This window comes from Canis lupus, chromosome 4 (genome assembly GCF_048164855.1).
Source record: "Canis lupus baileyi chromosome 4, mCanLup2.hap1, whole genome shotgun sequence".
Taxonomy (NCBI): domain Eukaryota; kingdom Metazoa; phylum Chordata; class Mammalia; order Carnivora; family Canidae; genus Canis; species Canis lupus.
In genome coordinates this window covers 52,771,259-52,776,635 of record NC_132841.1, presented here as the reverse complement: position 1 = coordinate 52,776,635, position 5,377 = coordinate 52,771,259, and positions in this window count along the sequence as shown.

The following is a 5,377-nucleotide window of genomic DNA, read 5'->3' as shown; positions in this document are numbered from 1 at the left end:
GTATGTGTATTTTTAACAAACTCCTCGGGTGATTATAAGAAAGGTGGTATACAGAACAGACTTTAAGAAACACTGCCTGTCCAATTTTGAGCTTGAAATCCTTTGTCTTCTTTTCAAGCATGCCTGTTCTTAGAAATGTGACTTCAGCCCCACCTTGTTGTAACCCCTTATCAGTTCTATGTGTTTTGCAAATTGCATTTGCTCTTCATTTATGGACAAACCAGGTCAGCACTGCCAGGCCAATAAGAGCTGGATTTTCCCTGGCCTCATGCATCAGTGACATATTTGCCAACATCAGCCCAGTTCCGACATCCCTGCAATCGGCAATGGTTGATGATGATGCAGGATACACATGACTCGATTTGCAGAGCCTGCTAAGCTTTCAGGGAAGTCAATAAGAAAAATCTCATTTTGATCTGCAGCTTGAGCTCATTTGATTTGGAAGTTACTGGTGGCAAAAGAAATATGGGGCCCAAGAATGTCTTTTCAAGCCCTTTTCTGACTATAATCATCCTTAAAAAGCAGTTTTCTCCATCTGTCTCTTCCTCTCCTCCTCTGTCTCTAGATTTAGTGTGTCAGCAACAGTGGCAATGGGGGTGGGGGGGAGCAACAACACTCAAGACACTCAAGCTTTCTAGATGATTCTTCTATCTCACTCTGAACAGAGAAGGGTCGAAACAGCGTACAAACTATTCACCCAAACCATTCCTTGCATGACTCCTAGGAAACCCATTTGGCTTTCGTGACTTTTCACACAGGTCTGGGGCTTCCACCTTGAAGAGGTCAGAGAAGAAAAAGTGAATACATCTTGATGCCTTGTGAAGTATCTCTTGAGTAGATGTGCTCCATAAGCTAATGTGTATGTCCAAATGGTTAAGTTTATCTCCTAAATGACTCCACTGAGGTCTATTTATTCTCCCTGCCATTACCCTAATGTCTCCTATAGATTCTATGATATCCTCCTTTCTGGTTTCCCTACTTTCCATTTTTTCCCATTATCCACAGAACAGCCTGGGTGATTTCATATCCCATCCCTCATTATAGCTTCATGGTGGCTTTGCATAAAGATAAAGTCTACACCTGTGTAATCCATTATAATAGTCACCAGCCACACGTGTCTATTGAGCAGTTGAGATGTGATGAATTTGAATTGAAATGAGCTATAAATGTAAACGTCATATTTCAAAGATTTAGTAGGTGGGGCACCTGGGTAGCTCAGTAGTTGAGCATCTGCCTTTGTCTCAGGTCTTGATCCCAGAGTTCCAGGATCAAGTCCTGGATTGGGCTCCCTGCAGGGAGCCTACGTTTCCCTCTGCCTATGTCTCTATGACTTTCTCTGTGTCTCCCATGAATAAATAAATAAAATCTTTTAAAAAACCAACAATGATTTAGTAGGGAAAAAGGATATAAAATATTATATTAATAATTTTGTATTGATTACATATTGAAATAATATTTGAGATATATTGGGTTAACTAAAATATATTGTTAAATTTAACTTCAGCTCTTTTTTACTTTTTAAAATGCAGCTACTAAAAGATTTAAAATTACATAGGCAGCTCACAACTAACATTATGTATCTTGGACAGTGCTGATCTAAATTCTTGAACATGGCTTGCTCCATCTTGCTCTTTTTCCATCTTGCACCCTCATTTTTGCCATATGAATTTCCTTTAATTTCTTGAATTACTCACTCACCCTTTAGTTGTTGAGATTTGGGTGGGCTTCCTTCCTTCCATTATTTCTCTTTCACTAACTCTTACTCATATTTCGGTATGTCTTCTGGATCTCTTTTCTTAGATGTCACTAGCTCTAGGAAGTTGTCCTTAGCTTTATGAGTCCGGCTTAGATACCCCTTCTGTGGATCCAGAAGAATCTCTATACTTTCTCCTCTGAAATACTTTCCACATTCCTTTGGATTTGCTAGAAAAAATCCCACATATGTATAAGGGACATACGCATGTATAAACGTGCCCATTTTACCGAATTGTAGGCTCCATGAAGAGTAGGGCTCTATCTGGCTTATGGATTTTAACCCCAGAGTAGAAAACGCAGTAAATGTTTGTTGAGTAAGTAAGGTCACTTTATTAAATAGGTAAGGGAATTGAGATCCAGAATTGGGAGACTTCCACCCAAGTTCACACAGTGAATTCATGGCAGAGTACCTTGGGACAGTGGCATGCAGCAGGAACACAAATTTATATAATACGTGACACTGGGAGAATTTTTAAAGATTCCATGGACAGAGATTTGTGCATGTTGGTTTAATTCTTTTCAAGAAGGTGAAGAAAGAGCTAACTACCTTATGTAGAAGCAACTGTCCTGGTTGGAACACTCTCCAGTTTAAGGAACTCCCTACCCCATCAGCTCTGACTCAGATACTTTACTTTTGGCATTATTGGGTTAGAAGGAACAGGGATGGGGAAGAAAGTGACAAGACCATGGAGATCTTGACTATATATAAGTGGAACAGATATACAGGGTAAGCTGAGTCAAGGCTTTGATGTGCTGCAGGGAAATTGTTCACCTGGATTATAAACCACAGGTCATTTCTTGCGATGCTGGCACAGCCATTCCTCACATTGACATGTTTCTGAACAGAATGAAATAAAAAGAGTGCTTGAAGTCTCCAGGGTTCTGGTATCATACTTAACCAAACTTGCACCTGGGAAAAAATCCTATCTGCTTCTAGCAATACATGGTTTAGTGTATTTGCAAAATGTGTCATGTCATAAATTCTTTCGGAAAAAGTTATATAAGGAGAAAGCTGTCTGTTTTCTATAGGATTTTCTGCTATAATTGAGTCTTTTTTCCCCCTATATAAGCTCAGTGCAGGGAAGTTGGGAAACATTTCAGCACAAAGAAGGAAAGCTTCTTCTAGAATTCCATCACCCAAAATAATCCCACTATTTATACTTCCTGTGTTTTTAATGTTCTTTATGTATATTCATTTATATAATTTTATAAAAGATAAAAGTAGGATACTGTGAATACTATTTAATAGTATTTTACTCTCAGATATATATCATGAACAATTTACTATGTCAATAAGTACTCTTTTGTAATATAATTTTTATTGCTTAATATTCCAATATATTTAAGCCCTCCTAACAATCTTCTATTATTGAACATTTAAATTGTTTCCAATTTTTTAGTATTATAAATCATTCTCAGTAAATTCCTTATGCACATATCTCTGATTTTTCCAAAGGATAAATTTGTAAAAATAGAATTTCTTACAAAAAGATAATGTACATTTTAAAGAATGTTGGTATTTATTTTTAATCAGCCTCCTATAAGTTTTAGCACAGACTGTTTTTCAAAGTTCCAAAAGATTCTTTTTTAAAAATTTTAATTTATTTATTCATGAGAGACACAGAGAAAGAGAGAGAGGCAGAGACATAGGCAGAGAGAGAAGCAGGCTCCATGCAGGGAGCCCAACGTGGGACTCGATCCCAGGACTCCAGGATCATGCCCTGGTTGGAAGGCATCTGAACCTCTGAGCCATCTGAGCATCCCAAAGTTCCAAAATATTCTTTCACACAAGTTCTTCCATGGTTTTAAGTTGTACCAGCCACTATCATGAAACTTGTCTCCATTAAATTGATATACCCAAAAGGGAGGAATTCCAAAAAAATATGAAAATGAAATAAATTCTAGACTCTGAATCATATTGATGTCCATTCTGATTATGACCACCTTTGTCTAGATCCTTAAAAGTGGTATTTTTCAAAATACTCCATGGGAAAAGAGTTGTTTGGTCTGGTAGGTTTGAGCAAAGTTGTGTCCTCCATTTCTATGCAGATCTTGAAAAATCCTGCAGTAAATTTGAACAGGTTCAAATCTGTTGAAATCAGTTTTCTTTCTTAAGATTATTTGGTCACCAAATTACTAAAAAAATCAAACCCTACAAATATATACTAGTGTATACATTGAAATATTAATGTGTTATTATTTTTAATTTCAGTATAATTAACATACAGTGTTATATTACTTTTAGGTGTACAATACAATGATTCAACACTTCTATACATTACTCAGGGCTCATCACCATAAATATACTCTTTTTTTTAAAGATTGTATTTATTTATTTGAGAGAGAGAGAGGGAGAGAGAGTGCACAAGCAGTGGGGAGGGGTGGAGAGAGAAGCAGACTCCCACCTGAGCAGGAAGTCTGATGCATGGCTCAATCCCAGGACCCTGAGATCACTACCTAAGCCTAAGGTAGACATATAACTGAGCCACCCAGGCACCTCATGAGTGTACTCTCAGTCCCCTTCACCCATTTCACTCATTTTCCTTCCCTCCTCCCCTCTGGAAACCACCAGTTTGTTCTCTACAAATTCTAAATTCCACATATGAGTGAAAATTGAAAGATATTTGTCTTTCTCTGACTGGCTTATTTTGTTTAGCACTATACTCTCTAGATCCATCCATGTAGTTGCAAATGGCAAGATCTCATTCTTTTTATGACTGAGTAATATTCCATTATACATAATTTATATATACATATATATATATACACACACACACATATATGTATTGATGGATGCTTGGGTTGCTTCTATATTTTGGCCGTTGCAAATAATGCTGCAATAAACATAAGGGTACATATATGTTTTCTAATTAGTGTTTTTATATTCTTTTGGTAAACACCCGTAGTGGAATTACTGGATGATGTGGTAATTCCATTTGTAATTTTTGAGGAACTTCCATACTATTTTCGGCAGTGCCTGCACCAGTTTGCATTTCTACCAACAGAGCATGAGCATACCTTTTTCTCCACATCCTTGTCAATGCTTGTTATTTCTTATGTTTTTGATTTTAGCTATTCTGACATGTGTGAGGTGAGATCTCATTGTGGTTTTTATTTGAGCCTTTGTATCTGACCATAGGTGGCGAGGCCAGATCAGTTTGAATCTTGTGTCCATGGTCACATGACAGAGCTAAAGAACTCTCTGATATCAGGCCTTATGGATCTTTCCAGTAAGTCAAGATCATTTTCTGATGAGCTGAAGTATAGAATTAAGGTTTTTTTCCCCAGAAAACTCTATTCTGTCTCTTCCCTCCAAAAGAGATTTGCTTATGACTGTGTGATTACAAATGAAGAGTTCATCTATGTCTCATCTTCATATGTATAAAGTCGTTATTATTACCTGTTTAATTACTGCCCCCAATTATTTTAAGACTAAAGTACAGTATATGTTAAAAATGTATTTGTTAAAAATCTCTCTTAGGCCAAATTTTTAGAATCAGGGAAATATAAAAATCAAATAAAAAATTTTAGTGCTTATTGTGTCTGTGTTTTTCAAATATCAGAATTTTACCTATAACCATAATTTTTTAATTGTATTATTAATTTAGTATTTTTCCTTATA